The 13,219-nt window shown below is 38.4% G+C and overlaps 1 protein-coding gene across 2 annotated transcripts in view; it reads right to left on the bottom strand.

The window, feature by feature from the left end:
- MAN1A2 (mannosidase alpha class 1A member 2) overlaps window positions 1–13,219 on the bottom strand; it is a 159,195-nt gene that overhangs the window by 129,514 nt on the left and 16,462 nt on the right. The gene's annotated exons all lie outside the window — the stretch shown is intronic.

Below are 13,219 nucleotides of genomic sequence, written 5' to 3'. Positions count from 1 at the left end.
CAGCTTCTTACAATAACTACATCATATGCAACTCATCAATACTTGGAAATATTCACTATAAAAAATTGTAGTCATCTATTTTATTAACAGCAAGGTGTGAGCTGCAAGAGCTGCTAACACCGCCACAGTATATTTTGATATGAATTCAGACCTTACCGCTTCCATCACTATGTTTCATTAATCTCACAAGTTAAATGAAGAATTAATTATAAAGCAATTTAAAAAAAATGAGCTTTACATATAAAGCACAATTTTGAAGCTTGTTATTACCAACATAACAATTTCTTGGCTCTAAGCATAGTCTTTCATCCTGATCTTTAAAACTTTAATGATGAGTAAGACTTTTAAGATTTGTGCACCAATGAACAGTGCTGTTTTAAGGCTTGGGGTAGACATGAGGTTATTCTAATAACAGATCAGAACAGCTCCTTCCAGTCCTAAAATATCTGGAGGCAACAAAATGATATACCTCAGACTCTCAGCATAACATAACCTTTTCAAACATCTTTAAAAGGATCTAGAGTTGCACAAGAACTAATGCAAGCCAAAAGTGCTTCAGGGATTAAAACCAGCCCAAGTCCAAAAAGCAATCTGCCCCCCCACCACTCCTCTTTCCCAATAATACTTTTTCTCCAAAAACCATTACGGAAAAAACAGTGAATAAGCAAAAGGAAAGAAAGCACAGAGAGGTCCCGTAACAGATAAGAAACCTGGCCTAAGCGCTTTTAGGAGAAACTGAGTCACTAGGCCCATACCACATGATTTTTCCAGCCTACTGAAATAGTACCACGTAAAAGGAGCAATGATCATCTGATACATGAAAATTAAAGATTGGTTAGTATCTACTACAGAGAGCTGCCTCACTTTTACAAAAAAATCTCTCAAAGAACAATGCCCATATGAATAACTTGCATGAAGCTGTGGGTTTCACGTATTTTAAAAGAAAGAGATTCTGCCTTCTTTACAGTGGGATTAGTATATTATTATGGCTACCAAGAGGTTTCAAATTTTAATTCAGTGGCTAGGAGACACGAGCAGGAAGAAGGTAAAAAAGACATAAGTGGCCACATCTCAGCAAACATATGAGGAATTAAGGGACTCCAGATGTAAAGATTTTGCCAGACAATCTATAGAACTGATTTGAACTAAAGCACAAAAGCAGCCCATAAATGAAAACTTAAAAGTTTTAGGAACTATAAAAAGATACTAGTCTCTAAGGTAATGTTTTTTCTCAACAGCTCTGACAACCTGTTGGATGGATCTTGACAGATCTAAATTTAAATTACCATTCTAAGATGATAAAGCCAAGTATGGCAGACATCTTCACACACTGTAACCTTAAAAAGCTTTTCTTCCAACTGCTTTGCACTCACTAAACAGTACTTTAAGAACATGGCCTAGATACAGTATGCCAATGCTCAGATTTCTGAAAGAAATAACAGAAGAACACACGTTAAACAGGATATTACAGGCCATGGAACAAGTTAAAAGTAAAAAGTTTCTAAAATTTCATCTTTGGAAAATACAAACGTACAAATCGCTTTATAATGAAAGGAATGGGAGAAGGACACTCAAGCAGATTAGAAAGTAGCAAAAGCCTGACCTGCCAAACAGATAACGCAAAAGAGAAAAAGCAGGAAGCATCGACTTTCCCCAACACTTTAATCTTGCATATTATATCATTGAGATTTCTACTTCTGGAATGATGTATTTAAAGCAATAACTGCAATCTGCACTTCTGCCCAGAAAATATTTTAAGAGATGTAAAATGAGGATTGTTATGTTTTGAGATGCATTACATAAAGTCTTTAAATCATTAAGGTACAATCTCAGCAACTGTCATACAAACCATTTTGGCAGCCATTAGCCATCACCAAAATGGCTAGGCTAAATATTTGCATCATTTATTACCACAGTATCAGAGTAATTCCCTGATGAACTTGCCCATTTTGTGCAAGGTATATAGGACTGTTACAGTTCTCTGCCTAAGGAAGGCTGATTCTCTAAGTCAAACTGTAATAAATTAAGCTTTTAGTTCCAGAAATTCACTGTTCAAACCCACAGTGCATTGGCCCTGACTTATCACATAAACACACAGTTAACATTTTTATTATATTTAAGTTGATATTTATATACCTCTTGGCTCCAATTTTTAGGCTGGTACACAAAGGCTCAAACAGGGACTTTTTTAGCTCACATTTTATTTTCAAATTGACAAAATTTGACATCACTTGAAAAATTTCAAGTTTACAAGCCAAAGTGCATAGCTTGTAGCAGGAAACCATGGCATAAACATACAAGATAAATATGCTCTCAGCAAAACACACTGTTACACAAAGAGACTTATATCAGCACTTAGGTTTTTCCTAAATGCTATTAGGCTTGCATTTAAAAACCATAGTAGTGTTACTACCTGCTGATATTTCAGCACCAGAAATAAAATGCGAAGTTTTTTATGGTGCAGTGGCTAAAAGGCTTTCAAACTGACCTTCTTCAGCCACTTTCCTCAACACATCTGTCAGATTCACATTCCTCCAAAACAATGAAAAAGGAATGAGCTCCTCGCTTTATGCTATCAAACATAAGCTTATTAATACTGCAGAACACTAGCAGTCCTTCCCTCCCTCAAGAGTAAAGCAATGAAACACTTTCCAATTAGCAGAATACTATTATAAAAAGAAAAAAAAATGCAAATTATACTATTTAAGAAAATTTTTGTCTCCACCGCAACCTGCTGATGAGAGATTAAATGTGTTGTATTCCTGTAAAAGTTCCTTACATTGTAATGCAGCAGTAATGTGCTGGTTTCAATAACAAAGGCAGACGAAAATTTTTATCAACTGAAAAATTTGAAACCATAGATCTGTAGACTGGAAAGTTTTTCCAAAGCTTGCATATGGCCTTGTGGAAGAGGTAGGTAGAGAGAACGAGAATGAGGGAGGTAGCCAGAATTACCCACATTTCCCACAGTCATGTTCCCATCAAGACAGATATTCTGTACAAAAATCAAAGATTGCTTATAAAGAATGCAAAATAGGAAGCATTACTGGGTATTTAAGAAAACATTTCAATTTTGGGGTAACATATTTTGGAATTATGCTTCTCATTTTCAAAACTTGATTTCAAAGAAGAGAAGCCTCTACCTCCTGACTAGATGGTTAAAAAAAAAACAGTTAAAAAGCACCGTCCCAAATAAAATCCCCCTCTGTGAGAAGGATTAACCATGTTTGAAGGACTATGCCTGACTCACTAGAACAGCTGCTTCACTAAGTGGAACAGCAGGCACTGTGGTGACGTACTTTGCACACCATCAGGATTTCACACCATTTTGCACCAAAGTCAAGCACCATCATCCTTCCTTTTAATCTTCCGTCCTAGGTCAAAGTAGAACGTGGGGATATGTTCAACAGCAGTAATAAGTGTCATTAATTTACCTCTATCATCCTCATCTATTTCTAGATTCAAACTGCATGAAACAGTCACAAATTGGAAAACAAGTTTTGGACTCGGAGTCTATTTACACTGCAGGAGCCACTATCAGTGTGCACAGGCTATGACACTGTTCATTCCACAGCGCTACAATCCAGTTACAGTCATTAAAGAGGTGTGAATGACAGCCCACTTTCCTCTGCTCACTCAGCAAAATAATCAAGTAGCTGAAGAAAATATGCAGAGACTAAACAGGGATGAAAATTTCTAGCACTAACTGTTTGATCACCCCCAAATCTTCCAGGAAGCGACATTTTGAGACAGACAAGAGAAAGCAGTAAGATGAACAGAGAAGTCAACAGGTATTAGAGGGAGTTTATAGGAGATATTAGAACAGCTTCTTCTGCAGATAGACATTCTCTGTGTAGTTACCAGTGATGAACAGCACCAGCTGCAACAAATATTGCTTTTTTAAATTCAACTTGAAATAAATATTTTACCAAATATATTCAAGTATATGATCCTAGCGGAAAAAAAATCCATACTTCTGAAGGAATGATACCAATACCATATGTTTCTCAAACAAGTTCTTAAGCACCCACACTCAGGTACTACCACATAAGTGTAAATACAGAATGAACTAAAGAGAAGGAAAAGACTATGAGCAAAAAAAGAGACAAAAAAAGAAAACAAAAGTTCTGTCCAAACCCACATTCAAATACCAGCAAGTTCTACCTCTGTCACAAGAAAGAGTCAGGAATAGCATGTAGATATTAATGAATGTAGATTTAATCCATGTAGATATTATTAAATTTGGATATTCATAGACATAGTGAAAGAAAAGGGACCACAGAAAAGAGAAATTTTATATACCCAACCTATTTCATAAAGACTGGAAACAACCCCAACATAAGCACATACATCAAAATATGTCAAATATGCTGTTTTCTTATCCAAGTGTCCCTCCTTTCCAGGCAATACAAGAAGACACATTATAAAGCATTTTGAGTAAGTCTTCAAAAATATCACCTGAAGTAAAACTGTTGCTTCATTCTAACTACCCAGCACCTTGGTCTACAGTCCCAAGAGCAAATTGAGATTCAACTACCATGAGATTACAACACTATCTCTTTAAATAATATTGCCTGTTTAAAAATAATCTGTGATTAGACTATTTTTGTCAACAAGAAGCATAAAAAGATGCAATAATTAGTATTTGAAACTAGACAAGTGCAAACTAGAAATAGGTGCAAGTTTTCCAAACCACATTAATTAACTACTGCAGCTACTTAGGCAAGAACATAGAGCATACTCAAAGTCTCTACAAGCAGTCTAAATATAATTCAGAAGAGACCATAAATTATAAGGCTTGATAACAGAATCACTAATTGAAATCTAATATGCTATAATTATGCATGAGGTAATGACTCTTCAGAATTTAAAAACAGTTACTAGAACACCAGTCCTTCTCACTTTTACCATTAACACTCTTTGGGCAACACTAGGAAGGGGGCAGAACAGAACCTACTGACACAGGGACTCTATTTTAATCCTGAATCCCCCATCTTAAACTGCATTTAGACCTTCTCCAACCGCACTTCCCTTCATAATTGATCTCATCGTAGCCAAATCCTAGACCAAGAACCTGAGCTGTCAGTCACCTTCAGCACTGTTTATCAGTGCTCCCATATCTATCTGTACCCAATTGTCTTCTTTTTTTTTTTGCTATTTAGGCAGGGACACTCTACAGTCTGGGCAATCTTGTTCCGTATTTATAACAGGACACTTCTCAGCTCAGAGCCTTGGAATGAGGACAAACAAAACCCTTGAGGAACACGTGTAGGGAGAATTTTGAAAACACAGATTGAATGGGCACATAGAGAACTTGCATAAGGGGGTGAAGAGGTGAAGCACATCTTTTATGCATGAAGAGGAAGCCCATTGCAAAGCTAAAAGCTAAGAACTTAGTACTGCTAGATACTTTTTCTAAGATTTTGGAACATAACCAGAATTTTCATAAATAATAATGGTAAGGCAATATACTCAATCAAACATTTTACTAATAAGCGCATTAATAAATGGTATACCTCTTGTGGGTTTTTTGCACAATGATTAATAAAAAAACACAAAACATACCTTACAATTAAGAACAAAACAGTACAGACTCCACAATTAAATGTAGAACAGATAAAACTATTCTAAGGGAAAAAAAAGAGCACGTAGGCAAGGTGTCCTCCTTAGGACTCTTTGCTTCCTAATTGTGAATGTTTAAACAAAGAGAACAATTATCTGGAAAAAAAACTTCTGAAGATTCTGTGCAGTGCTGTGAGCCTCCCCAAGGCATGTGTTCCTCATCTCCTACAGCGGCTATTTGTATAATTCCAAGCATCAATTCAAAAAGGAAGAGGACATCACCCTCAAGTTAATGGCTTTCTCAGGACCTGAAAGCATCATCACAGCCTGCAGACTTGGCTTAGTTTTACTTCATAAAGGAAGGCAGAGGTTTTCTACAAACATTGCAACAGCTACATCCATACTAGTGGCAAGGCATTATGAGTGTTGAGAAGAGTTACTAGAGACTATATAAGCACTTCAAGCTTAAATGAAATTCTTTAATTTTGTAGTTATAGCATCAGCACTGACACAGATTTTCAGAAGAACCAGATCAACTATTTCAGGAAAAAAAATATGATGCCTTTTTTTCAGTTCAACAGCAATTAATATAAACCTCATTAATGAAGAGCAAATAAAAAAATAGAAATTACACATAGTACTTTATACAGATTTTCAATATATAAAAGCATACTCATTCATTTTCAAGTGTACACTTGTAGTTTCACTCTGATATGAAAATACTTTGTTAGGAAAAGCAACGAATCCCCAAAGTGAAACAAGAATTCAGAGTTTTCAATCACTATAGCTTTAACAAATGCTACTTTTTAACATCATTTTGCTTGAAAGGTATAAAAGAAAATAGCATTAGACCTGCCTCAAGGCACAAACATATAATTAAAAATAGATATTATTTCAGAATCTTTTGCTGATTAAAGAAACTCCATTTAATTGTTGCAACTAATTACTTCTGTGCAGAATACTAAGCCTGTTCAGAATGAGGTCTAATACGCAATTGTCAAATCACTTACAACGCTAATATGGAGTAAACATTTTTTTTTTTTTTTTTTTTTTTTTTTTTTTTTTTAAGAAACCAATAATCTGAAAAGTGGACACTCAGAAGTCTCAGTCTTATTGAAAGTTTATGACATTAGGGAGCTCTTTGTATTTTAATCAAGAAAGTTGAATCAGAGAAATGCTGCTCCTCGCCCACAATAAAAGAATTCCAAACAGCTCTGTCTCCCAGTTCAGTAACATATTGACTGGAGTAGGTTACTATCCCTTCCCAATGCAATGAGCACCGCAATGAGACAGAAGTTAAAGAAAAAAGGAAAAAGAAGAAAAAGATGAAAGAAGTTTACAAGAAGCAACAGTGAAGATGACATATAGGCTATGGGAATGAGAAACAGAAATTTAGCCTTCTATGATGGAATGACTGTGTGGGTAGATGAGGGGAGAGCAGTGGATGTTGTCTTCCTTGACTTCAGCAAGGCTTCTGACACTGTCTCCCATAACAGCCTCCTAGGTAAGCTCTGGAAATGTGGGTCAGATGAGTGGACAGGGAGGTGGATTGAGAACTGGCTGAAAGGCAGAGCTCAGAGGGTCGTCATCAGTGGCATGGAGTCCAGTTGGAGGCCTGTGGCTAGTGGAGTCCCCCAGGGCTCAGGACTGGGTCCCATCCTGTTCAACTTCTTCATCAATGACCTGGATGAGGGGATGGAGTGCCTCCTCAGCAAGTTTGCTGATGATACCAAGCTGGGAGGAGTGGCTGATACACCTGAGGGCTGTGCTGCTGTTCAGAGAGACCTGGACAGGCAGGAGAGCTGGGCGGAGAGGAACCTCATGAGGTTCAACAAGGGCAAGTGCAGAGTCCTGCACCTAGGGAAAAATAACCCTACGCACCAGTACAAGCTGGGGGCTGACCTTCTGGAGAGCAGCTCTGCAGAGAAGGATCTGGGAGTGCTGGTGGATGACAAGTTGACCATGAGCCAGCAATGTGCCCTTGTGGCCAAGAAGGCCAATGGTCTCCTGGGGTGCATTGCGAAGAGTGTTGCCAACAGGGCAAGGGAGGTGATCCTGCCACTCTACTCAGCCCTGGTGAGGCCTCATCTCAAGTACTCTGTCCAGTTCTGGGCTCCCCAGTACAAGAGACACATGGAGCTACTGGAGAGAGTCCAGCATAGGGCTACGAAGATGATCAGAGGGCTGGAGCATCTGCCCTATGAGGAACAGCTGCGAGACCTGGGCCTCTTTAGCCTGGGGAAGAGAAGACTGAGGGGGGATCTTATCAAAGTGTGTAAGTATTTGAAGGGAGAGTGTCAAGAGGATGGGGCTGAACTCTTTTCAGTTGTCCCATGTGACAGGACAAGAGGAAATGGGCACAAACTGAACCACAGGAAGTTCCACCTGAATGTGAGGGGGAATTTCTTCACTGTGAGAGTGACAGAGCACTGGAACAGGTTGCCCAGAGAGGTTGTGGAGTCTCCTTCTCTGGAGATCTTCAAGGCCCGCCTGGATGCAACCCTGTCTACCATGCTCTAGGTGACCCTGCTTGAGCAGGGAGGTTGGACTAGATGATCTCCAGAGGTCCCTTCTAACCTTACTGATTCTGTGATTAGGAAACGAGCACTGAACAAGAGTAAGAATGAACACCCGGAAATCTATGTTCTGTTTTGACCGAGATTCTGATAGCACCAAAATACTAGCAGGATACTTTCAATTTGCTTTTCCAAACTGCAAAAGCCTAATTTACAACACCATATTACACAATTTCTGCTCTCAATCACTCTAGCTGGAAGCTGCTGTTGTACGAGTTTAGATAAGTATATAGCAATGTGTCAGGGTGTTTAGATTCTAATCATCACTGTCAAGTCAAAGACTGTACGGGCAAACGTTCTCACATGCTACAGTCTTTCCTGATTTAAAAGACATAGTTTGATCAGGGTGGAATAGTATAGCTGGTCCTCTAATACTGGGGAAGCAGCTGTGTTCTCATGCAAAAGTAGAGCATTATTTCTGTCTCCTGTTAAAGGAGGCATCTTTAGAAATAAGAAAGCACATTTATATGTAGGACAAAACATCCCCCCCCGGATGTTTTTGGCACAAGTAAGATATAAATACAAATAAAAGGAACCAGAGCACTCCTACTACATAGAATTACGCTCTCAAACATGATTTTATGTCCAATCAAGTACTATCAAAAACTAAGTTTCCCATAGGGAAAACATCTTGTACAATGAATGAAACAAGTCTTAGCTAATCATGAATTCAAGATCACCTTGTAGTACAAACACATAAAGAGCCACATTAAAGTTTTATATGCAAATGCGTAACTAGCACTTCCAAACACATTTAACATTTTAACATGTTTTGGAGTCAAACGGATATTTTTGAATATCATTCCAATTATGTTTTTCTTAAAAAAAAGTCACTTTTTGTACAGTATTAGCAACTGTTTCAGTATATGCCCTATGAAGGCTTGCACTACTTCTTCACTACTATAGTACTCATTGCTACTCCTTCACACTGTGTACTAGACACATTGCCCAACAGTTGCACCAAAATGGGATACCAGGTTCATAATCTAGCTCTGCACAGGAATTTGGGGAAGAGATAGAGACAGAAACAATAACACGGCAACAACAAAAGAGCTGCATGCATATATGTATCACAGAGTCCATGATCTCCCTTCTTCCCTGATCTTTGCCCTCAGAGTTACAAATTCCCCTTTCTCATACGGTACTTGCAGAGAAGGAAAAAAAAGTTCCTGGAGGCATGTAGAAAATCTTCAGGAGTGATGGAAAGGACCCAAACAGCCTCTAGATATTAAATAAATCTGTATGTAGTAGCCTCAGCCAGCTGATGCACTCCTTTTCCTTCTGTACATCAAGATAGGAAAGGACAAAAGGATTTTTTAGTGCATCTATAGATTATAGTATGCTCTTGTTCAGGTAGTTTAGCCCAGTAACTGAATGTCTGATATGAATTCAACTAATACGCTACCAAGTTTCTCACGTGAAATGTTAGGATATTGACACAGCCCTATATAATCTATAACATTTAAGCAAAATAGGACCATCGTTTTACCTCTTTACCTTCATGGGATTTAGCTTGAAAACACTCCTCCAACAGATATCAGAGGCCTGCTGAAAACAATAGATGAGAATGTCCTAGAGAAAGTTGCGTGAATTCTTTATAATGCGAAGTGCTTGATATAAACATACTAAATACATAATACACCAGGATATCCTCACTCTCTGCATATGATAGGGTAAATGAGATTTCCATAACAAACCACATGGACATTATAAGCTTGTCATAAGCAGAACTTCTTTATCAACAATACAGGATATATTTCAAAGAATTTGTCAAAAACTCCATTAAACTTGGAAGTCCAGGAAGAACAATAATAGGAAAAGTATAAACTACTCCAGGTCTACTCTTTTTTGGGGAAGGAAAAAAAAAAAAAAAAAAAAAAAGGGACTCAGGAAAACTTTCCAAGAAAGTAAACACTTTCATTAACAATATTATGTAGAAATGAATTAAATTAAGTGAGTTAACACATTGGTTTTGAAAGTTGTATTTAGTTTCAAATATGTAGTCAAAGACAACCAGAAAAAATAAAACACACTGACCTTAAGCAGTAATAGCATAAAGATATAGTGTAAAATCATGTTGGAAGTGTAAAATAAGCAACCTTACAAACACAGGTTTCCTTACTCTAGTAAGGAAAAACAAAGTGCCAAAGACTTACTGTCTATAGAACTGTATTTCCTAAGCAAACTAAGAAGCAGCAAATGCTAAAAAGTATGACAATTATCTTAACCCTGTGATCCACAACAGGAAGGTTGAAGCTTTACATCCATGACAGATTTTATCATTTGAGCTAACATAGGAAAACAACCTCCTGCACTCAGTTACTAAATAGGTCAACAGCAGAGGAAGAGAAAAATACCTTTGCAGTGTTTCACACGTATCAGCTTGCAGTAGGAAAACAGAGACTCAGGCTACAGTTCTATACTGTATTTAAGATGATCTAATACCTAGCTACTGCGAAGTGGAAGGGACCACTCAACTTTGCACCAGCATCTGGTGAACTGATCGAAGCTCTCAGTGCAATACTATCCAGGGGCTTGGTAGGGCTCTTCTGGATATTGGCTGGTTCAGAGATTTTTTGCATGTGTTTAACCTCCTGAACTAGCTGATGGTATGACTGGATGACAGCCAAAGCTGACACTGGGAAAGAAACAGCAGCAATCTTACCTCTGTGGGCAAGTCCACACAGCCTTTTCTTAAGAGTCAGAAAGAGAAAACTGTGTAAATTGTAGCTTTAAGGTGATTCAATATGCAAAAAAAGGAAACTAACTGTTGGCCTTTTCAGGTGAACAATGAAAAGACACAATAAAAAGGCTTGTGCCTGCTGGCAACTGATGACTACTAAATAAAATCATGGTGGGATAAATTAACTATCTGATTGGACAACTCATACAACATTAAGGCTAGAGGTCACCGGTGACCATGACACAAGCTATAGCAGGTTAAGTTTTGTAAATTTCTTTTGTAAACCTCAGAAAAAAACATTTGCAGACCCAATTTCCAAGTGGAAAGAAGAAGACTGCCTTCACAGTATGCCCAAGACAGAGAAACTACATGCAAATACTGATCTGGATTCATAAGAGTAAGCTGGGATCAGTGAAAGCTGCCCCCCACCAACATAAGTACCAGTCACTAGTCAGACAGTGCACAGAAATACAACTTTCCTGGTGTTCCTATTGTAAGTCACTAATAGCTTGAAAGGTGGTGACTCTTTAACAACAAGTCAATCAGCATATGAATGGGCCCATGTATGACCATGGGTGATGGTGTTTTGTTAGGTTTTATATTGTTCGTGTATAACCGAAGCATTAGTAATATGATCAACAACAATAGCTGGAATATTATTTTACAACATAAAAGATACTATAACTCAATATTCCTTATGTTGCCATCATCCCTGTGCAAATCATTCTTCAAATTTCAGAGCTTTAGCTGCCCTATGAAAACCAATTCCCCTACTCTGTACACTGGTACTCAGGCGACCAACGAGCTGAGTGATGAGATAAGCTGAGCTGAGCCAGCTGAGTATCACCGATCATTTCTGGCCAAATCAGCCCTCCCAATTGGCTCACTGCCTAAACATTGCTGTTGTGGCAAGGGTATGGGCAAAATTGAACAGGGCACAAGAAAACAGGACATGAGCTTCAAGTGTTACAGAACTGCATGCTCAGGAATTTTAAATTAGAGCCCAAGCTATAAGGAGTATGTCTTCTGCATACAAATTCACATGGTCATTACCCCCAGTCATTCCCTCCTCCACCATCACATCCGTCCCCTCGCTCAGCAAAGCAGTTTCCACTCCTGCAGTTTCTCCCAAATATATTGCTTCCTCCATCAGCTACGATCATTCTTTACCACCCTAAATTTTATTTATGCATTACTGAGCAAGAGCGTACTTCAAATATTGCCTCTCCCCAGTGTTACACCGATTATCAGTCTTGCAGATCCTACTCAGCCAATACCTGCCTCTTCTCATGCCTCAGACAATGTTCATCTTTTCCTGCTTAGTGCCTTTTGCTTTCCTCCCCTTATTTCCTGCTTCACAGTCATTCCACTTTCTTTTATTTTACTCAGTGTGCAGTTTCCATCTCCAGCTTCCAAAGAAAAGATTACTCACTCCTTTTCAGCTTCCAGTCCCCATTAGGGCCCTTTGCTAGCTCTGACTCACTTCCCTCACATAGGTTCCTGTTCCTAACCAGTTACTTGTTCCCATTTCCCCATCCTATACTGGAGAAATAAATTAATGTCTTCATCCTGATGTCTGTATTCAAAGGAGGTACCACAATAAATGCTGGCTCCCTCATTTTATATCGTGAGTCCTCTTGTCAGTCTGAATTCCAAAAGTAAACTTAAGACCCTCACAAAAGGAAAAAAGAAAAACAGCTAGAGAAAGTAGTTTAAAGCAATAGCCACAATATGTAGACGATCCATTCAAAATTTTCAGTTGTTCTAATATGAAATAAGTTGGTAGCTAGCAAGAATATATATAAAAAAGCTACTCCAAAGGGAGGGTAGCAAATATTGTATAATGTAGACAGAGCTGGCAAAAATCCAGGGAAGGAGATGGCTCTAGATTTTTTTGCACAGGACTTCCTCTGGCAGGTTCTACACAGTTCCAAGCAAGTGATTACTGTCACACTGATGTTCTGCAAACACAAGTTACCACATTTCCATAATGTTGTTTTACCTGCCCAGAGCTGCTCTGCACATCCCCAGAGCAACAGTGCTTTAAGTACTCTACTGACAGTCCTCCTCTGAGTCTTGCCATTATCTTTATGGTAAATTGATAACTGTCTATCACCTGCTTAGATACTCTATCAGAGTAGCAGTCAACACTCCTGGCATCATAAGCCAAGCACTTAAAATTTTACATGGCAAAGAGCCTGAGGAGGAGGACAAATTTCCCAGAAGCTATCCATACATGAGACAATAGCTCTTCATTACTGGGGCACAAGACTATTACAGATGAGTGGTTGTGTTCAAACAGGAACTAAAAATACAGGTCTCAGCAATTTCTATTCACTTGTTCCTCTGGCCACCAGGAAACAGTTATACATAACCCTCCTGGCCAACAAGCTTCAGT

This window comes from Rhea pennata, chromosome 1, assembly GCF_028389875.1.
Source record: "Rhea pennata isolate bPtePen1 chromosome 1, bPtePen1.pri, whole genome shotgun sequence".
Lineage (NCBI taxonomy): Eukaryota > Metazoa > Chordata > Aves > Rheiformes > Rheidae > Rhea > Rhea pennata.
This window is presented reverse-complemented; position numbering and strand designations above follow the sequence as displayed.